General features: G+C 55.4%; 1 pseudogene; it reads left to right on the top strand.

Annotated features, from left to right (window-relative positions):
- The first annotated feature begins 14,413 nt into the window (after positions 1-14,413).
- The window catches only part of LOC140681250 (uncharacterized), a 57,639-nt pseudogene continuing 49,761 nt past the window's right edge, over positions 14,414-22,291 (top strand).

Genomic DNA, 22,291 nt, shown 5'->3' with positions numbered 1-22,291 from the left:
TGGGGGACACTTGTGGGACAGATGGGGGCGGATACCGAGGGTCTGTGGTGCGCGGGGCATGATGGGCGTTGTAGTCCCGGCTTTAATGGGGCTCTAGGGGGCCGCAGAGCATGACGGGAGTTGTAGGCAAAAGAAAAGATGGCGCAGGCTCCAGGCACCGCCCCCAAGGCCATAATCCCTGGTGCTGATTGGTTGGCGGCTGTGATGGGCGGGAGCCTCGGCAAATGGGAGGCAGCAGAGGCGGGAACAGCCCATTCAACCCCTCCAGTCTCTCCCAGTACAGCCCAGTACATCCCCCATGCCCCTCCAATCCCTCCCAGCACAGCCCAGTTCATGCCCAGTACAGCCCCAGTGCCCTTAAAATCCCTCCCAGTACAGCCCAGTTCATCCCCAGTACAGCCCAGGAGAGAATTGGAGGAGCAGGTACGAATCCTACACCCAGGGAATGTGCCCCAATAGTGTTTGAACCTCAGCAAGGACAATGCACAGCAGCGACACAGCGGAGGGGATTTCTCTGCCAGTGTGCAGGAGTCAGGACTCTGGATCTGGGCTCAACACTGCAAAGTTCCCGTGTTTGGACAGAGGAAGGGGCTGTCCCCGGGGAGCGCGGGGCTCGGCCGTGGGGCGAGCGGGGAACGGACACGCGGACAAACGGCCTCGGTGCTTCAGTTGCAGAGGCAGCAGCGGCGGCGGCGGCAGCAGCGGCGGCAGCAGCGGCAGCAAAAGCAGTTTTTCTCTTCTTTCTCTTTCTCTTCTTTCTCTCCCGCTGTGGGACACCTTCCTCTCGGTGTCCCTCACCCGCTGTCCCTCCCCTCTCCCCGCCTCCTTCTCCCCCATGCCGGGCCGGGCCATGCCCCCGGCCCGCCCCCGGCCCCGGGCGGGGCTGCCCCGTCCCCGTCCCCGCCCGCCCCGCCGCGGTCTCGCCTCCGCCCGGCTCTGGGCGTGCTGGCGGTGGCGCTGCTGGGCGGGCATCAGTGCCTGGGGCTGGGGCATCGCCGCCCTTTGGCTCCGCCTGGCCCGAGCCCGGCCCCGGCCCCGGCCCCGGCTCCTCCCGGGCCCCGCAGAGGACACACGCGGCACGGCCGCGCCCGCCGCCTCCGCCGCGGCTTCCCTGGCCCGAGCTCCGCTGCTCAGCAGCGCGGCCGCCGGCCCCGAGCCTCCCGTGTCCCGTTCCCGAGACCGAAGGCCTGGGGATGGCCGGCCCGGGGCGGTTGAGGGGCGCTCGGGGGCCGCTCCTGGCCCCGGGCCGAGCGCTGACAGCCGCGTCCCGCCCGCAGGGAAGGCGCAGGAGGCGCTGCAGCAGCGCTACCGAGTGGGTTCGCTGCTGGGGCGCGGCGGCTTCGGCAGCGTCTTCGCAGCCACGCGGCTCTCGGACGGTGCCCCGGTGAGCGGCGGGGCCGGCGGCGGGCGCAGGAGGAGGAGGAGGAGGAGGAGGAGGAGGAAGAGAAGGAGGAAGAGAAGGTGGAGGAGGAGGCGGAGGAGGAGAAGGAGAAGGAAGCAGGAGGATGGGGCTCGGCAGGGCGGGCGGCGAGCTGAACCCGGTGGTGCCTTTGGTTTGCAGGTGGCCATCAAAAGGGTGCCACGGAACCGCGTCCGGCACTGGGACGAGCTGGTGAGTGAGCGGGGCCAGCGGGAACAGCCGGGCCGTGCCGGGCGGGGATGAGGCGAGGCCCGGCATGGGGGAAGCCACCAGGACCCCTCGATGGGGAGCGGGCGTGGGGCCAGCGCAGGGCGCAGAGCATCCCGGGCTGGCTGAGGGGTTCCCCAGCCCTGGCAGGACATCAGTCCCACTGGTGGCACCGTGGTCCTCCCGCAGCCCGATGGCACCAGCGCACCCCTGGAGATCGTGCTGCTGGACAAGGTGTCCACTGGCTTCCCTGGTGTGGTCCAGCTGCTGGAGTGGCTTGAGCTCCCCAACAACATCGTGATGGTGCTGGAGCGGCCGGAGCGGTCTCAGGACCTCCTGCATTTCATTCGGGCACGGTGGTTCCTGTCTGAAGAGGTGGCACGGCAGCTGTTCCGCCAGGTGCTGGAGGCCGTGCGGCACTGCACCAGCCGAGGGGTCCTGCACCGCGACATCAAACCAGAGAACATCCTGGTTGACCTGGCCACTGGCCAGGCAAAATTGATCGACTTTGGCTGTGGCACCTACCTGCAAGACACAGCCTACACTCACTTTGCAGGTGAGCCTGGGCAGGGGTGTGCTCCCGGTCCCGCCATCTCATGGCCCAACATCTCACAGGCCAAGCTGGGTGTGGCAGCGAGGATTCTCCCTTTTGCTGCCAGTCAGGGTACTGAGCCTTCCCCTGAGTTGCTTTTGAGCGGGGCTGGGTGGGGAGGCATCTTCCAGCCCCACTGGCAGCCTTTGCCCACCACTCTGCCTGGGGCTGGGGTTGGAGCAGCAGCAGCCAGCCCGACAAAAGCACCCGTGGGTGGGGGTAGCATAGGAGGGAGCCAGAACCAGTGCACCAGCCAGTTTGGTGTGCAGGTGAGAGGAAGGGCTTGGGCTGCTCCACTCACCTTGTTTGCCTTGGCTTCATAATATTTTTAGGGCACTGCAGGCAGGGAGGATAAGGAGATGATTTTTCCCCCAGCCCTGAGTGGGTTTTTGCTTTGCATGTCACGGTCAGGCCTTGCCGGGGCTTCTGCTGCCCTCTTCCAGCACCAGTGGCTTCTTGTCCAGCCCTGAGTTTGTAGACAAGTCCCAGGTGCTGGTGAGAGAGCAGCAGTCGCCCCGTGTGCCACTGGGGTGGCCCCTGCACGCCCAGGGATGCTGGGGCCAGGCTCTGGAAGCAGCAGCATCCCCCTGATGAACTCCATCTGTATTCCACAGGAACACTGTCATACAGCCCCCCGGAATGGACCCACTTGGGCTGGTACCATGGCGAGGCAGCAACGATCTGGTCCCTGGGCATCCTGCTGCACCAGATGGTCTGCGGGCAGCACCCTTTCAGGAGGGGCCGGAAGATCAGCTGGGACCATCAGCTCTCGCTGCCACAGCGGCTCTCTCCAGGTGGATCCTCATCTCTGGCCACGGGGGAATACCAGTGCTGGGAGACAGCAGCAGCTCGTGAGCATCTCGCTCTGGCAGCCGCTGAGGAGGTGCCACATGTCCTGCTCTCCTGCTCTCCTCCACAACAGGGAATTGATGGGAAAGTTTAGGCACAGCTCTGAGCACAAAAGCAGCATGGCCTGGGCATGGGAAGAGTGGGGCAAAGCAGACAGGAGCCTTCTCTAGCTGACCGGTGGTTTCTGGTTTCTCTGCCCAGAGTGCCAAGATCTTATCAGGCGGTGTTTATCCATGCACTTCTTGGACAGACCTTCATTAGAAGACCTGTTCTATGATCCATGGATACAGGATATTCACCTGCCATAGAAAAAGGGAGAGAGCCACATGCACACTTTGCTCCAGGGCCCTGGTAAGTTACAGGTCCACACATGCCCTGGCAATCAGAAGCAAGGAAACCCAGACTTTTTTCCCTGCCTGTATCAATGCACTGGGATTGTTGGGTGGGAACACGCAGCCCTTGTGCTGGAGCTGAGCTGCTCTGCCCAGCACTGGTGGCTGCCATCCGAGCTGGTTTTGCTTGTCCTGCTTCCCTGACAGCTGGGGCCCTGGGCAGAACCCTGACAGCCTGGTCTGACCCCCAGGGAAGGAGAAGGAGTCCTTGGAGAAGCTGTACCAGGTGGGGCTGCTGCTGCTGCTGGAGACAGCGAGGATGACATCAAGGATGACAACCTCTTCCTCAACCTGGCCACTGGCAGCTGAAGATGATGGACTTGTGGCACCGTCTTCAAAGCCAGGCTCCACAGCGAATTCGCAGATGAGTCCACAGCCGGGGAAATGCTCCCAGATTTGGGCATTGCTCAGACTGGCTGGGAACAAAAGTTTCTCCCTTTGCTGGGGCAGATGCAACTTCAGTCGGCTGCCCAGCTGCTTTTTGTCAGGGCTGGGGGCGTGGGCTGGGGTGGATACAAGATGGGAGTTGGCTCCTGGCCCTGCCAACAGCCCCCAGCACCCAGCATGGCCTGGGCTGAGGCTGGGGCTGGGGCTGGGGCAGCCAGCCCGGCACAGAGAAACCCCCATGGCGGGAGCAGAGGTGGGACTCCAGAACCTGTGCAGGGGCTGCTTTGCTTTGCGGGCAAGGAAGGGCTTGGGCTGCTCCACTGCCCTTGTTTGCTTTGGGATCACCGTTATTTTGGGGGGCAGTGCAGGAGGGAAGAGAGAAAGTGTGGCCTTCTCTCCCCATGGGTGGGATTTTCCCTAGCATGTAGGGGTTGGGCCTTCCTCAGACCTCTGACAGAGATAAGAGTTTTTTTCTTGTTTCCCCTTGTCTCTAATCTCTTTTCAACAGTTTGTTGTTTGTTTTTCTAGAGGAAGCGTTCTATGTAAGGTCCAGTCGGGATTGGGAAGTGCCTGGGAGCAGCTGCAGCGTGGATGGGCCGTGCCCTTGGAGAAGGCTGAGGACATCGTTTGGGACCAGCTTTTCTCCCAGCGGAGGATGGCGTGAGGTGAGTCCCCGTCTGCTTGGCATGGTGGGATCAGAGCTTTTGGGAGACAGCAACAAGCACAAGGAGGCTCCTGCTCTGGGCAGCTGCTGAGGGCTGGATGTGCTGTGGCTGGCTGCAGGCTGGGAATGTCCTGCCCTCCTGCTCTGCTCCCAAAGGCAGCAGTGATGGGCAGCTCTGGGCACAGCTCTGGGCACGGCCAGCATGGCCTGGGCTCTGTGGGCAGCTGGGACAAGGGACAGGAGCCTTCAGCTGACGGGCACTTTCTGGTTTCTCTCCTTGCAGCCGGGCTCTGGGGGTGCTGAGGCTGCTCTGGGCTCTGCCAGGGCTCTGCTGGGCTCTGCCCCGGGCACAGCTGGGCTGGCTGTGCCCTCACATTGCTCTGACAGCTTTGCATCAGACGAGCCCGTTGGAGCACAGTGCCTGAGCTTTCTGCTTTGGCAGGTGAGTGAGACTCCCCTGCAGGCCAGGAGATTGCAGCTGGGGACACACATCCAATTGGCAAGGACCCAAACTCCCCATAGTCCCAGCTGAACCCCTGGATCTCCGCAGGAACGCCTGGATCTCCACTATTCATTCTTCATTTCTTTTTGGCTGGAAGTGTGCAGTTGCATCTTTTTCCTCCTCTAGAAGTGCCATGAGTGGGCCAAAGCTGGCAAGTGAGCCGTGTTCCTGAGGCAGTGCAGTCTGGAGCTGATGGATGGAGAATTGCCCTTCCCACTTCCAAAGCAGAGCAAAAAGCCGTAAGTGGGATTTTTCATCCGTAAGAAACCCCTGACAATTTCAGAGGGAATGTGCAGCTCATTCCCAGAGTGAGAAGGAAGGTCATCTTCTAAAGGATTTGGGGTTTGACAGAGTTGAGATTCCCAGTCCTGCCTGGAGCTGGAAGGGCCCCAATCAATTTCCTATTGCTTCGACCACAATTTAAAATAAGAATGTTGGAAACAAATCCCAAAAACTGTAAAAAAGGCTGTTGAGGTCATTAAGATGGATCCATGCCATCAGCACATTTACAATGTAAATAACTGAGTTCTCTTTTTAAAAATATCATTTACCTCTTAATGCAAAGTTACAGAAGTTGTTTCTCTAACACTTGGATTTTATTTGTATCTTTTACAATTCATCAAATTGTATTTTTTTTCTTTTTCCTTTTTTTTTCTTTAAGCAGAGGGCCTGGCCCTCTTCCAGCCAAAAGGGAAAGGGCCCCACCAAGCCTTGTTACCCACAGACAACATGGTAAAGCTGAACACTAAAGGACCTTGGGGGCATTATTCTGGAATTAAAAAGTTGCCAGCTCCATGGACAACAGAATTATTGTTCCTAACCTGAATGACATTGAGCAAAATGAATGAAGAACGGTGTCACTAAAGTACTACTGACGTTTGCCAAAACACCTCCAGAGTTTCACCAAGGGATCAGTCATCAAAATGTTTTGGAAATTTAAAGACCAAGGTATCCAAAGCACACAGTGTCACTAATTGCTGGGTATGGTCTCAGCTGAAGCTGGGAGGAATGGGGTTCCCTTGGAGGGCCCACCCTGTGGGGTGGCCAGAACTCTGTCAATGGGCTCTGCCTCGTAACGGAGTCAATGAAGGGACAGTTACAGAAACCTGTGCTGTGGGACACGGGAATACAACGATCAGTGTGACAGGATTCACTCAGATTTCCCCTCAGGAGAAACCAAACCCTGTTACAGTTATAGAGGCTACAGTGTCAGAAGATTTCTGTGCTTTACCATCACTCCCAATGTCAGTAGAACTTGGGGTGCTGCAGCTGGTCTGTGTCAGTGTCACACCGCTCCCAGCTGCAGGGCCCCCATTTAGGGTCCTTCAGCAACGACCACATGGAAGACTTAGGGCCCAGAGAACATTTTCCACCCAAAGAGTGCCTTGGGTTTCCGAAAGCAAAGGATTCTGGTTCACCCTGTGCCCCATGTGCGCTGCCCCATCCCGTGGAGTTGACATGAATGAGCTGAATGGATTATTAGAAGAGGTAGTAAATGATACTGTTGAAATGCCCATTAGCACATCCTACGAGCTCCAACAAACACAAATGGGGACTCCAGAGAACCGCATGGCCTTGGATTATCTGCTTGCTGGCCAAGGAGGTACCTGGGCTATCAGGGGATGGGGATGTTGCACTGCTAGCAGTGATGGGTTTGAAGGCCAACAGGCAGGAATCACCTTGACAGAAAGAGCAGTAGAAGGGTGGCAGTAAGAAGAAAATTCTTCTTGGTGGGATTGGCTTCGTGGCTGCCAAATTAGAGGCTGCTGTGAAATGCATTGGTGGCAGGGCCTGTCATCATTGCAGTGTGTGCACTTGGTGAGTTGCTGTGACACTTTGTGCTGGGAAGTGGAGTAATGGGACCTTTCTTAAAAGAGACAGTCTCAAGAAAAGAGAGGCATTTGATAAATAACAGAGAATAGCTACTATTTAGGCATGTTTTAAAAGGAACGTGAATAGCTCTGAGTAATGAAGTTAAACTGCACCTAATTGTAGAACAAGAGGATATGCTTTTATGCCTAATACCTAAATCTAAGCTGTGTTACTGAAAGAATTGTTACAAAGGTTGTAGTTGATTGTAGGTCTCAGGACCGATCAAAGTACCAAGGCCTGAACAGGTTGTGATCAGGGCCTGAACAGGCCCTGAGGCAAAGCTCACCTCTAGATGAACCTTCCAAGCAAATGTTGTATTTGTATCCACTCATTAAGGAAGCATGATTAACAACAGGATCAATGCATGTGTTCCTTGATAAAACACGGATTTATTTTCTGTATTTAGAAACAGACAAGGCCCCATCTGGCCTTGTTTGGGGGTGAAGGATCAAAGTCAACTCCCTTGGTTCCTCCTTCAGCCCTGGCCAGCCTTTGGGAGAAAGCAGTCAGGAGAATGAAAGCAGATGTTCTCGCAGTGGCAGTGATGCCAGCTTGTTTGTTTAACAGTGTAAAAGCTGGGTCCTCTCACAGCTTTGGAGCCTCATTGCCTGCAGAGGTGGAGGCACCTGCAGGAATTCCCAGTGTCTGGGAGTGGCTCTCCAGTCCTTGGCTTCCCCCAGCTGATGTGTGGCTGTGGATGATGGTAAAGCCTGAGGCTAACTGGTGATGGATCTTTCCTTAATCACTCCAGGCAATCTCTGGTAGCAATGACTGGATGCATTGCTGAGCTTCTTTTGTAATGCTTTGCTAATGATGATGTGCTTTGCTGAGCTTATCCTTTTGTAATTCTTTGCAGCTGTGCATGATATAAATGACACAATTCCTTCAGTTGGTGTCTGTGTCTTTGGTGCTGACCCTGCCCACTGGTGAAACAGGGCCCCCTCCAGCCTAAGTGTTACCTGGAAAGACAAAACCCATCACTCCAAATGTCCCCCCTTCCTCCTTGTTCCCCCCACTTTTTACCCTGAGTGTGATGCCCTATGGTCTGGGGTATCCCCAGGGTCAGTTGGGGTCACCTGTCCTGGCTGTGTCCCCTCCCAAGCTCCCCCGCAGCCCCAGCCCCTCTCCAGCGTGGCCAGAGGAGGGGCAGGCCAGGCTTTGGCTCAGTGGGAGCTCAGCAAGAACAAAAGCATCTCTGTGTGCCCAGCCCTGTGCTCAGCACCCGGCCCAGCAGCAGCGTCTCAGTGCCAGGGTCTGTGCCATCAGTCCCTGCCAGGGGTTTCCATGGCACCTGCCAGGCCAGGTGACCCAGGTGTGGTGTCCCAGTGAGGGCTGCCATGCAAACAGTGCCCAGCACTGCCCCTTTCTGTCTGCCTGACCTGGCCTTGGCCCTGGCCCTGCTGTTTGCTGCAGGTTCCGCGGCGCCTGACCGGCCCGCGCGGCACAGGGCAGGCGGCCACGGCACAGACCCACAGCAAGGGCTCCCCTCTGGCTCTGGGCAGTGACACCAGCCCTGAGCAATGGGCTGGCGCACTGGGGTCAGTGCGGTGTCCATGGCAGCAGTCCCTTGCAATGCCCAGTGCAGGTTGGGATGATGATCCACCCTCACAGCCGGCCCAGGGCAGGTGTGCGGTGCCCTTCCCCACAGCCTGTCTGCACAGAAGCACTTCCAGGGCTCTCTGCATTTCCCTTCCCTCCCTCTTGAGTCACTCACACACCTCCCAAGGACCCACTGGGAGCTTTGAGCTGCAAGGAGTGCAAAGCTGGTCTGTCCTTCAGGAGTGGCTCTCATTCTGCCCTGAGCCAACTCTGCATTTGTGTTCATTGCAGAACTTCCTGTGTGTCTACATCATTCCTTGCAGGGCTCTGCCTTGGGGAAGGGGAACCTCCTTGGAGGTACCTAGGGCTTGGCACACACTTGAGGAGTGTGTCTGTTTTAAATGGGGAAGCTTAGGAGTTTTAGATTGCTTCAAAAAATAAAAGAGGAAAACCCCTCTTTGCATGAGCGCAGCCAGTTCTCCAAGCACAGCAGGTCCCAGGTGACTGAGTAGAGACAGGACGGGCTTGGGCTATGTGGGGCAAGGATGTCCACACTGCCTCAGACCTCCAGGCACAGCTTCTCTCAGTAGGCCAGACATCCTCAGGAGAGTCCCTGGGCCAATATCAGTCGCTAAATGCTGCAGCCACCTCTGCTCTAAATAGAACAGTCATCAAATATACTCTTCAAAGAGGAATGTGGATTTATTGGAAGCTCTTGCAAATAGTTTTCCATCAGTATTGTAGGAAACCTCCTGACAAAGACTCTCCAGGGACTAATTCCAGCAGATAATTGCAGGCCATGATTGCACAAACCTCTCAGGACCCCAAGGCAAAAGCCCAAGTCCTTTGAAAAACCTGCAGTCCCTGGGAGCATGAAGGAGGGCCCAGGGCCATTCCTGACCAAGGCTCCCCAGGGCCTCTTCCCAGCAGCTCCCTGAGGCCAGGAGTGCAGGGAGGCAGAGGCTCTGTGTAGGCAGCTCAGCTGCTGAGCAGAGCCTGGGCTGGCTGGAGGCAGCAGAAAGGCCAAGGCCTGAGCCCCAGCCCCAGGGAAGGCAGATCCTGTCCCTCCCCGCCTGCTCAGGGCTCTGCCGGGAGCACTGGCATAGGGAGGGATGCTGAGGGCAGGACAAGGGATGGCAGTGCCCAGCCTGGCTGGGGCTGTGCCAGGAGGCCCCAGTGCCTCAGGACAAGGTGTCTCCTCCTCACAGCCCTTGGTGGCAAGACGCTGCTGTGCCCCAGGGCACCAAGGCCTGGCTTCTCCTGGGCACTGCCAGCCTTGCCAGGGCCCTTGGCCATGTCCAGCACAGCTTGTCCTGCGCTGTCCCACAGCTGCTGCTGTGTCCCTGCAGGCTGCACACTCCCATCTCGCTGCCCCCCGGGCCCTGCCCTGCCATATCCAGCCCTGCCCTGCCCCTGCCATGCCCAGGGCATGTCTGCAATTCCCCCAGGCAATGGGTGGGGAGGGGCAAGTGTTCCTGAGGGCACAGGGAGGGGACAGCTGGGCTGGACTGACCCAAGGGATCTCCATTCCATGCAATGTCATGGTCAGCAATAAACTGAGGGAAAGGAAGGGGATAGGGCTGGCAGGGAGGGCTGTGGAGATTTTTTACCAAGACATTTCTCATACAAAACACAAAGTACATGTTCTTGATCCGTTCCTGCCAGAGGTGGCTGGACTGATTGTCTGCTGATGAGAATCAGCAATAGAGGATTGATCTCATTTGTTGTTTCTTTGCTTCCACCTGCGGCCTTTGCCTTTTGAGGCCCTTGCTGAGGAGGGTGTAGAAGCCCAGAAGATCAGGACCTGGTCTGCATGTCCCAAACATCAAAAACTGGATGGCTGTGGGACCAACCAAGGATTGGTGAGAACAACCAAGACTTCTTGGCAATAACACATTTTGAGGAAGAACAGACTGTGTCTGCAGAAGGGGCCATGAAGATAAAGGCAGAACTTTGCCAGGACAAACATCCTTGCTCCGGCTCCTGGGCATAAGCACGACATGGCCCAAGTGCAGGAATGAGAAGTGGGCATGGACTGTGGGGGGATCAACACCACCAAAGACCCCCAAAGCCTCTGAGCCATTTAGAGAAAGGTGTAGCAGAATAAGCACAGAAAGTGAGACACTATCACCAGGGCAGGAAAAAGTGATCAGTGAAGAGGTCCTCCCACCAAGGCCAGGCACATTTGTGCCCCAGCACCCTGGACATCCCATTGGCTGGATCAATGCTGGAACCAGGACTGGGGATCTCTTCTCTCTCTCTCATTTTCTTTCTCTCTGCCCTTCTGATTCACGTGTCTGTCTCTGTCTCTCCTGTCTCTGCCTCTCTTCCCTTTCACCTTTCCTCTTGTGCCTTTATACAAAACCTACTGACATGCCCTTTTATAGCTCAGGGACTGGCATCCCAATTTCTATGCCAAATGCATAATGAATTAAGAAAACTTTATAGGCCTTTGTGGACTTTCTGAGCTTTTTAATTTCTTTCAGCCACGAGCATCTACAAAACCTGAGTGTCTCCTTTGCCTTAAGTTTGGGAGATCACAGAGAGTGAGGGAGAAAGAGGCTTGCTGGCCCCTGATGGCCGCACACATTTAACCCGCCAGTGTCCTTTTGCTCGGCTTTTCTCTAGCAGGCAGCATTAACCAGATGCAGCTGCGCAAGGGTTTCCTGAAATTTGGCATCATCCACAAAGGACTTGGAAGTGCATTTGTCCCATGGCACAGGGAATATATGAATATTCCATTGTAGTCAAGGGCTGGTCACTGCGGGATGTCACCAGGGCGTGGCTGCCAAGAGGACTCTGTTCCATGAATGACATTTGACCCTCATTGTTCAGCCAAATTCCCACTCACCCCATGTTCCATTCCTTCAGCCCATGTCTCTCCAATCTGGCTCTGAGGAGACCCAGCAGACCATGTCACAGACCCTGCTAAGGTCTGGGCAAACAACATCCCCTTCTTTTCCCTCCCACGTGGTTTCTGCAGTCCCTGCCCTGTGCTGCCAGTGCCTGGAATGGCTGCAGGAGGATTTGTCACATCCCCTTCCCTGCTGAGCCTGACCAGTCTGTGACTGTCCCCATCCCCTCCCTGCCCTGTTTGCAGACTGGTTCTATGTGTGCCCTTCCCAATTGCCCAGGACCCTCTGGGATGGCTCTGGCCTTTCCAGGGGCTTTGAGAGAGGACTCACCGTGACACTGCCCAGCCTTCTCAACATCCCTGACACCAAAGGCCTCTGCCACATCCCTCAGTTCCAGGTCAGTACTCAGGGCACAGCACGGCCCTGTCCAGGTCCTCAGGGTGGTTCAGAAGGGAGGCAGCTGTGACTTCTCCCTGCACACCCACCACTCTCATGTCCCTCTGGGCAGTCCGTGGCTGTCCTGAGCATTTCCCCTGGAGCCTCCCTGCCCTGGATGTTTCTCTCCATGAGCTCATCTATAAATTGGCTGCTCCGCTTTTTGTACCCCTGGGGATTGCCTCAGGCAACCCTGGCCCTTGCCAAGGTCTGTCAGTCGACTCTTCTTTGCCTTTCATCCCTGGAGGTTTCTTTCTTGCCACTTGAGGTGTTGTCATGCTGCACTTCCTAGCAACAAGCTCGCCCATTTCTCAAATGTTTTATGCAAAGGCACAGGTACACACACACCCTCCTTCCACATGCCTGGACTACTAAGGCCCTCTCTTGGCAACTATACAGAGTGGGGAAGATGGACTATGGGGTGAACAGAGGACATCTAAACAACAAATCACAATTACATGACTATAAGTCAATAAACTTTCTTTAACATACATATAATATTAATCTCTTAATTGCGAGAGCCAACTGTTGCATTAGCCATTTATAACAGAGTGAAGTGGCCTCAAGGCACTGTTTGTGCCACTCGAATTGTGCCACGCCCAAGTGCTGATGATGGTTGTGATAGTAAAAGGGTTTTAAAACCATGGGGATTTAGGGTTAAAAGGAAAATTAAGTTTAGTAGGCCCTGAAAAAAAAAAATACCCTAGGTACATGTAGGCCTTCTACCTTGCTAGAACTGCACCTGTGTAGCTAGTACATGATAAATGATATAACTGTTAGATATGATGATTGTGTAGTAATTAAATAGAATTACTGTTTAATCATAAGATAATCATGAGAAACTGTGGTCGGGGGCCTAAGAAAGATCACGAGAAACTCATGCTTGAATAAAGTCAATGTATACAATAGAACAATATAAGTTTAATAATTAATATGTAAGTTATATAACAATAGAATAGAAAATACGTTCAGCTCAAAAGCCATGTCGGAGTCAGATTTGGGTCTGTACCCCCGATTCCCAGAGCTCTCAGTAAAAGCACCTGCATATAATCATATCCCGTGATTATGTGTGTTCCTGAATGCTAACACTCTGTTCTATGGTCCTTATCAAGTCCCCCCTTTTCTTGAGACACAGTTCTGTATGGGAACTAGTTTCTGAATACCTATATTTCATTTTACAGCATAAGAAAACTTTGCTTTCTAATATGTTTTCTAACATGTCTTTTTCTGCAGTCTCGTTGGCTAAATGTTTCCTAGCTAAATGCTGGGAATTTAATTTCTCGTTGGCTAAATGTTTCCCCAATTCCAGTTTGGTCTTATCCACTTGGTGTGCTCTGCAATGCCTGATGGCAACTTCCTCTGGTTTCTGGATACTTTCAAGTAAACCCAAGATTTGTTCTCCGTTTTTGATCGGAGCTTTGATATGTCAAAAAGTCTCTTTCTTTCCAGAAGTCCCATGTGCATGTACCACTCCAAAAGCGTATTCTGAATAAGTTCAAATGTAAACTCCTTTTCCTCTACTCAGTTCCAAAGCTCAAGTGACTGAAATTAGTTCTGCTTTCTGGGCTGAAACATCACAGGGGAGTGCCCCCAATTCGATTACATCGGCTTGTGGAGTCACTGCGTATCCAGATATTTGGACAGGAAGGTTAGGGGCTTGGTGCTCTGACAGACCAGCTGCTCCTGCTGCCTGCTCTGCCTTTGGCATCTGCTCTGCTGAGGGTATGGCAGCTGCAGCAGGATTTCCTGTGGGAAGAGGTGCCACTGCTGACATAGCCCTCGGACTCCAGGGGCCCGTGGCTGTGCCCTCCAGCACAGGGGTGTCACCCACAGCGGGGCACACGATCCAAACCTACACACACACAGAGAAAAAAAAACTCCCAGGTTTTATTTGGTCCTCCCAGACGACATCCGGGGCTCAATTCCACAATCTGCAAGCTCCCAACACACCCCAATAAAAAAACCCTCTCAGGGACCCCCTGATAGATTTGGGACGAGCTCCCCCTCCCCTCTCACTTGCAGGATGAGGTGGGGGTGATGGTCCCGGGGCCAAGGGTGCTGCGGCCACAGGGAGCACTGGAACCTCCTGTTCCTCCTCCTTTTCCTGCTCCTGCTCCTCCTCTTCCTGCTCCTCCTTTTCCTCTCTCCCTCCTCCTCCTCCTTCCTAATCCCACCTCCTGCGCAGTTCCTGCCTTCTGTATATTGAGAGAGGAGCACCTTGCTTGTTTCTAGAACGAGAACAAAGATCCCACTGGAGCACGGCTCGCTGGCTTTAGTCAGAAGTGGCAGTGACTAAAGGTCCTGTTTCCTCTGCTGTGCTCCTGTCCTTGTTCCTCCTCAGTGTTCAGGCTGGGCTAGGGGGTGTCCCTGTTTGCTGCATTTTCAGAGCTCCTCCTGGAGCCCTTGGGCAATAGGCTGTGCCCTGGGAGGGTTCTTTGTGCTCCTTTGTGGCTCAGGAGAACCTTCCGGGCAGTTTCTGCGTGAGCTGCTGCTGTGATGTCCCAGGAGCACTGCCACGTCCCCGAGGTGTTCCCGTGGCTGTGGGACACGGAGGCCTCAGTGTCCAGAGTGGCTCTGGGCACTGCTCCTTGCCGGAGGATCCTCCTGCCCGGGGCATTCTCAGCAGCCAGCCCAGCCCTGACGGGTGTCCTTGTGTGCTTGCAGGGCTGCAGTCTGCAGACGTGTGCAGCGCGGCCAAAATGATCCAGCACGTGGTTGCTGCAGTTTGCACGCTGTACTCTGTGGCTTATTCGGGGTATTTTTTAACCCACTTGGCACGTAAGTCGAGGTTTTCCCTCGGTGCTGTGGCTTTGGGCTTGCTGTGTGCTTTCTGTTCTTCCTCTGGACCCGAGCTGACTTTGTAACTAAATGGCCGTGAAGGCACCATTGCTTTGGGAGAGCTCCTGCCAGCAGCTGCAGCTGGAAAAGGGGGTGTCTGCAGCCAGCGGGGCGTGCACAGCATTTGCAATGAGCCCTGGGGGGTTCTGTTCCCTCCAGCGGGCAGTCTGTGCCAGCAGAGCCGGGAACTGCCTGTCCAGCCAAGAACTGACCCAGCCCCGCATTTTGTGCTGTTCTCTTGCTGTGTGAAGGGGCTGTGGCTCCTGGAGGGACGCTGGGAAAGCAAAATGCTCTCTCGGGGTTGCCTTGCTCCGTGGCATTTCCCACCACAGGCAGATTTTCTCTGACAGCATCTGGTTCATGTTCCCTCTCCCGCTGCAGGGCACCTCATGTGTGGATCCCGAGCAGCTCCTCCTTCGGTTAGTGGGAAAGGAACCTTTGGTGTTTGGAATTGTGCAGCAAGCTGTGAGCTCGGCGTGTGGCAGGCGAGTGCCAGCCTGGGAGGGTGAAGGAAAGTTCCTGTCAGTGTCTTTGCAGCAGCAGCAGCAGCAAAGGGATCCCCAGCAGATTTCTCCTTTTCTGCTGAAGGGCTTTTGAAGAGCTGCAGGTCTGGATTTGCAGGCAGAGGATTGATTGCTGGCTTTAGCCACGGTGGAATATCGAATTCCCAACAATAAGTGGCAATGTCGACTTTAGCCCATTGTTAGTTTGAACGGCTCCAAACCCAATTTCTGCTTAGTGCAGCTGGATGTGCAGCTGAGGATAAATAAGGTGATCACTGAGATAGAACTTCCCATCCCTCACGCTGCCGTCTGTCCACAGGGCACAAAAGCAGCACCAGCCCCTCCTCTGGCTCCCTCTGCTTCCAAAGAGGAGGCCAAAGAGGAGGAAGACAGCAGTGAGCTTCCCGCTGTTCTGGGGACGCTGGTGAACTTCCCTCAGTGCCGGGAGGTGACAGTGAACTTCCCGCTGCTCTGGGAGACGAGGGCGAACATCCCGCGCCGTGGGAATACAGCGGCGAGGCTCCCGCGGCGTGGGACAAGGACAGTGGACATCTCCCGGCGTGGGACGAGGACGGTGGATGTCCCCTGGTGCGGGACGAGGATGGCCAAGCCCCCATGGTGTGGGATGAGGACAGAGGACATCTCCCGGTGTGGGATGAGGACAGAGGACATCCTGTGCCTTGGGAAGAGGAGAGTGAACTTCTCCCAGCATGGGAAGAGGACAGTGAATGTCCCCTGGCTTGGAAAGATGATGGCGAACCTGCAGCGTTTTGGGAAGAGGACGGAGAACCTCCCTGTGCTTGGGAAGAGGACACTGAACCTCCCTGTGCTTGGGAAGAGGACACTGAACCTCCCTGTGCTTGGGAAGAGGACACTGAACCTCCCTGTGCTTGGGAAGAGGACACGGAACCTCCCTGTGCTTGGGAAGTGGACACGGAACCTCCCTGTGCTTGGGAAGAGGACACGGAACCTCCCTGTGCTTGGGAAGAGGACACGGAACCTCCCTGTGCTTGGGAAGTGGACACGGAACCTCCCTGTGCTTGGGAAGAGGACACGGAACCACCCTGTGCTTGGGAAGAGGACAGAGAACCTCCCTGTGCTTGGGAAGTGGACACGGAACCTCCCTGTGCTTGGGAAGAGGACAGAGAACCTCCCTGTGCTTGGGAAGAGGACACGGAACCTCCCTGTGCTTGGGAAGAGGATGGAGAACCTCCCTGTGCTTGGGAAGAGGACACTGAACCTCTCTGTGCTTGGGAAGAGGACACTGAACCTCCCTGTGCTTGGGAAGTGGACACGGAACCTCCCTGTGCTTGGGAAGAGGACACGGAACCACCCTGTGCTTGGGAAGAGGACAGAGAACCTCCCTGTGCTTGGGAAGAGGACACGGAACCTCCCTGTGCTTGGGAAGAGGACAGAGAACCTCCCTGTGCTTGGGAAGAGGACACGGAACCTCCCTGTGCTTGGGAAGAGGACAGAGAACCTCCCTGTGCTTGGGAAGAGGACACTGAACCTCCCTGTGCTTGGGAAGAGGACAGAGAACCTCCCTGTGCTTGGGAAGAGGACACGGAACCTCCCTCCGCTGTGGGATCCTGGGCTGAAGGTTCTGCCAGCAGCACAGCCCTGCAGCCAGAGGGGAGAGGGGAGCGGTGCTGCTGCAGCTGAGTACGTCTGCTCTGTTCCTGGGTGCCAGAGCAGGGGGCTGTGTGTGTGTCTCGGCATCAGCTGCAGCCAGCGTTGCTCTGCAGCTGAATGTCACAGGGGCATTTATTGTCCTTCCCCAGCTGAGACCAAGGGGCTCACGGCCCCAGGGAGTGGGGCTGCATTCGGGCTCTGCTCTGGCGGGGTCTGGCTCTGGGAGGGAGCCTCTTCCATGTGGTTTCTTTCAGGGAACATCGTGAGGTGGCGGAGCCTGCCGAGAAATACCTGGAAGTGGAGCAGATTGGCCAAGGGTAAGTGCACGGCAGCTACTTCTGCACAAGCAGCCCAGGGCTTGTGCTGGTGCAGGATCAAGGGAGAAGTCAGGAGAGCTCCAAACACCTTCAGACACTCGGGTGCCATCCTGCTTTCTCTCAGTCCTGGTCAGAATTGATAACTGTGGTCAGAAGGAGCCGTCACAGGCCCCTGAGGCTGGCAGTGTCCTGCCTGCAGCAAGGAGCAGGACCTGGAAGATCTTCTGTGTCTGGAACTGGATTGCCTAAAAGAGCCACTCCCCATCTGGAGAAAGTCAGAATAGAGTTCTCAAGGAGATTTATTTCAAATATTTTGCTTCATAAAATATCCTCTGGTCAGCATTAACAACCTAATGGTTTAGAAACAGAAACCAAGAAACCAGTGATGAACTAATAAGTGCTCTATTCTAGCACAGGTCGTAGAGCCCATACAATCAGCAACAGACACAGAGCTGATGCACTCTGGGGGAAAATGCATCAGCTGCCTGATGGCAGGGCCCTTGTGGATCCTGCAGGTCTTAGGCAGGAAATGGAAAAGGATGGAATGCATTCTTTTCCAGTTCTTTAGACACCCATTGCTCACTTCAGGTTTTGGACTAAAGCAATTCAGCGTGGACATTTGGGATTTGCTCCAGCCCAATTCCTTCGTGTTGGGTCTCAGTTTTCTCTTGCACACCTGGCATGGCAGAGGGCTGCTGGCTGCTGTGCTGTTGTTGCAAGGGTCGATGCACCCAGGTGTTTGTGAGCGCTGCAGGCAGCAGAGATCTCCTCTCTGGGCTGGCTTTCACTCCCAGGGCCTAAAGCGCTGCTTCTTTCTTCTCTGCTGTTTTGTCTCCAGGGCTTTCGGAGCCGTTTCCAAAGGACTCGACAGGGCCACTGGAGGAGAGGTCAGTGCCAACACGCCCAGCACGTCTGGCAGCTCTGCAGGGCTCTCCCCTCTGCTGGGAGCTGTGGCTGCAGCTCTGGGGGCCAGCAGAGCTTTCCTGCACAGGCTGCTCCTCTGAAGGCAGAGCAGTGTCAGCCTGCAGAGCACAGCTGGGACAGACTTGGTCCTTCTGGAGTGCCCAAAGGAATGCAAGGAGGGCAGCGGTGTCTGTCAGAGCAGGACACGCTGGCTTGCTCTTCATATCTAAAAGTGGGAATGCACCAGTGCTGGAGACTGAGGCCCAATTTATCTTCACCCCAGCCTCAGACAGGAACACTATTTAGCAGTTTTTCCATCCTGCCTTTCATCTTCAAAGGGTACCTCAAGGCCTAATTAGGGAGAGATCCTGCTTGGGCTCAATTTGGGGCTTTAGCTCCACTTCAGCTGTTCACAGAGAGAGGGAGAGAAATGAGAAGATGGATGTCCAGAGCAAAGCTCTCTCCTAAACCCTGCAGTTGTGTTTGGGTCTGGGGTCAGTGACAGCCTGCAACAGGGATCACCTGAGCAATGGATGTGCGTGTTTGCTTTGTTGTGCAATCCCAAACAGAGCAGCTGCACCTGAAATCATCACCAAATCCCATTGAATTGCTAAAGGGTTCCTGGCTGTTTTGCTCTGTTTTCACAGAACCAGAATTACTCCTGCTTGCAAACTGTGTTTGAATAATAATGAGAGTGTTGAGGCCATTTGAGAAGACTGTAGGTGCAGAGAATGTTGTTAGAGCTTGGAGGCTGACAGCTGAGGGGCCATTTCTGCAGAGCTTGCAAGGCCAAATGTCTCTGGCCGTGTGTCCTGTAAGCAGCCCCAGCGAGCAGAGCAATGGGCTGTGGGAGTGGCCCTTGCTGAGCTCTGGTGCCCATCCCAGGGCAGTTTGGCACAGCCCGGCTCCGTCGCTCCAAAAAGACTCGCCCCGTGTTTGCTGTGGCCTCCTGCCACAGACTCCTCCGGTTAAAGGTCTGCAATGTCCCCTCAGGTGGCCATAAAGAAAATGAGTCTCAGAGGGCAGAACAGGGAACGCGCTGGGAATGAGATCCTGCTCCTGAAGGACAGGAAGAACCCCAACATTGTCAACTCTTTGGACAGGTGAGTGCTTCAGGCCTTATCCCGTGCACGGGCCCTGCCTTAACCTTTCCTGGCACCCGTAGTCTGTAGCCTGGTTTGAAAATGCCTGACCCAGCCGTATCTTCCCAAAACACCAGCCTGGCAGTTCGCTCCCTCCATGTGCTTTGGTTGCTTTGGTTTGGCTTTTTCTTCAAGTTGACCCTGTTTTCTGTGTCTTACAACAAGTGCTGATAAACCACAGCAGAAATTATTTCCCTTGGCTTCTTCTTCCCAGCCCTTTTCCATTGCTGCAGATGCCAGGAAGACCAGGGCCTTGTTTCCAGAAATGCCTCATTTGCCCCTTTTTCACTGGCCTTGCCTGTTTCTGAAGGGACTTTCTGAAAGGTTTTCTGATTGCTTTTGTCCCAAGTGCTGCACGGCCTCCTCCCCTGGATAACCCTGGGAGCTGTGTTGCCTTGTTCTGGAGGGAATGGTGGAACTGATGAGCTCAGAAGCTGAACCAGCTGGGGGCCAGTGTTGTGGTTCCACACTGACCTGGGCTGTTGCTAAACTGCATTTTTCACCTGCTTGCCATCTAAGGCTTCTCCTTTCTCACAGGTGTCTCCTCCTTTAGACTGTGCAGATTCCAAGGACTCTGCAGCCTGGCAGGAATGTCTCTCCATCTGATTCTGTCCTCATGGACAAGTGACCTGGAAACAAAACTCCACTCCAGGCTTTTCCATGGGGGAATTGAGCACTGCACATTCATCTGCATGCCACTGCTTTCCTCTTCCAGCTTCCTTGTTGGCGGAGATCTCTGGCTGGTGATGGAATACATGGATGGAGGAACTTTGCAGGACGTTGTCAGACAGACACGCATGGCTGAAGGAGAGATGGCAGCTGTCAGTCGGGAGGTGAGGGATCCTGCCTGTGGCTGCCACGGCTTGGACACGATGGTCCTTCCACACAGGCGTGAGAACAGGAGTGGCTCCATGCTCAGGGCTCTGTTTCTCTGCTGTTTTTATGAGCTGGAGAAGAAAGAGCCTCTGCAGTGAACGGCCTGCCAGCATCGCTGCACTTCTGCTCTGTTCTTGCTCTCTTTCCTGCTGCTGTGGTACTCTCTGTCTGCTCTGGGTTTGATGTGCTGTTCTCAGCTTTGCCTTGAACCGTTTGCCTGGAGCCTGTCTGCACTGCACTCCTGGCCTGCCACAGCAAAGCTGCTGCTGGCAGAATTCGGAACTGCCCTTTCTCGTGTGATATATTCCAGCCGTTGGTTTTTACTCTCGTGTTTCTTGTTCTCCCTCAGTGCCTGCAGGGCCTGGATTTCCTCCATGCGAACCGGGTGATCCACAGAGATCTGCAGAGCTCCAACATCCTTCTGGGGATGGACGGCTCTGTCAGGCTGGGTGGGTGTTCCTGGCCAGGCACGGCGCTCCCGGGGTGCGGCTGTGGGGCTGCTCCCCAGTGCCAGCCAGAGCCCCACAAGGGCTGTGGGGGCACTGCCCGGCCCCTGCTGCCAGCTGAGAGCGGCTGCCCTGCAGAGAGCTCAGGAGAGCAGCAGGGTGCCAGGGGTGGCTTTGCCCTGGGTATGGCCCTCCCAGAGGGGCAGGAGTTGGAATCTAAAGCTTCAAGGGAATCAGTAAAAGCCACTGCACGAAAGCTGAGGGTTCTTTAAGGGTCCAGTTCCATCTTCCCTTGGCTGCAGCCCTGAGCACTTTTCCAGCTGACTTCACTACTGCATTCTCAGACTGGGAGTGGGGAGTCTTGGTGCTCGGTTTCCTCATTCCAGCTGCCTTTGACAGTGTTTATTTCTGTCCTCAGCTGATTTTGGCCTCTGTGCTCAGCTCAGCCCTGAGCAGCACCAGCGCAGCTCCATGGTGGGCACTGCTCACTGGATGGCCCCAGAAGTTGTGACCAGTTCTCCTTATGGCCCCAAGGTGGACATCTGGTACTTTGGCATTGTGACCATCGAGATGGTGGAAGGAGAACCTCCTTACTTCAAGGAAACGAGGCCATGGTAAGAGGCAAATTCTCCAGGGGCTGCAGAGCCCTGTGAGCACAGGGTGACCCTGCACTGGGAGCAGCAGCTGGAGGTTTCTGCACCTGGGGAAGGGAATTCCCAGAGCACTCGAGCCTCAACACGGACAAATATTCTGCAGTCTCCAGCAACAATTTGCTTTGGGATTTACACTGTTGCAGCTCTTCTGGCTGTGAGGATGCCCTGAAAATGTGAAGCAAGTGCATCGGCTCTTTCCAATGGCTGTGGCTGCACCAGGGTTTGGGTTTTTTGGTTGGCACAGGAAAATGAGCTCTGAGCAGCATCTGTGCCAGGGAGGAAAGTGCCCCTGGAGCTGGGGCTGAGAACCCGGGGCTGATGTGAGCACCTGTGGGTGGGAAGGAAGCTGGCAGAGCGCTGAGTTTGCTTTTCCTGCAGGCTCGCGCTCTGCTCCGGCACAACGGGCCCCCGCAGCTGCAGGAGCCCGGGCGCCTGTCGGCTCTGCTGCGGGACTGCCTCGAGTGCAGCCTGGAGCCGGACGAGGAGCGGCGCTGCTCTGCCCAGGAGCTGCTGCAGGTGAATGCCGAGCGGCTGCAGGGGAAGCAGCAGCGCCAGGGAGGGGTTTTCTGGTGGGCCCCTCCGATAGTCTCCAGTCTCGCTGCGTTCCACACGCAAAGCAAGCAGAACCCTCGCCTGCTTTGGCTTGGCAGGGTCCTTTCGAGGGCATCTGCACCTGGTGCCCCACAAGGAGCAGGGCCATCTTCAGGCAGGGCAGGTGCTCAGAGCCCTGCCTGACCTGAGCTTGGATGTTCCCAGGGAGGAGGCACCTCCCACAGCCCATTGCTCTGCTCACTGGGGCTGCTTACAGGACACACGGCCAGAGACATTTGGCCTTGCAAGCTCTGCAGAAATGGCCCCTCAGCTGTCAGCCTCCAAGCTCTAACAACATTCTCTGCACCTACAGTCTTCTCAAATGGCCTCAACACACTCATTATTATTCAAACACATTTTGCAAGCAGGAGTAATTCTGGTTCTGTGAAAACAGAGCAAAACAGCCAGGAACCCTTTAGCAATTCAATGGGATTTGGTGATGATTTCAGATGCAGCTGCTCTGTTTGGAATTGCACAACAAAGCAAACACGCACATCCATTGCTCAGGTGATCCCTGTCACAGGCTGTCACTGACCCCAGACCCAAACACAATTGCAGGGTTTAGGAGAGAGCTTTGCTCTGGACATCCATCTTCTCATTTCTCTCCCTCTCTCTCTGTGAACAGCTGGAGTGGAACTAAAGCCCCAAATTGAGCCCAAGCAGGATCTCTCCCTAA

Source organism: Taeniopygia guttata, chromosome 33 (assembly GCF_048771995.1).
Source record: "Taeniopygia guttata chromosome 33, bTaeGut7.mat, whole genome shotgun sequence".
NCBI lineage: Eukaryota > Metazoa > Chordata > Aves > Passeriformes > Estrildidae > Taeniopygia > Taeniopygia guttata.
The sequence above is the reverse complement of the archived record's forward strand: the minus strand, read 5'-3'. Positions and strand labels throughout refer to the sequence as shown.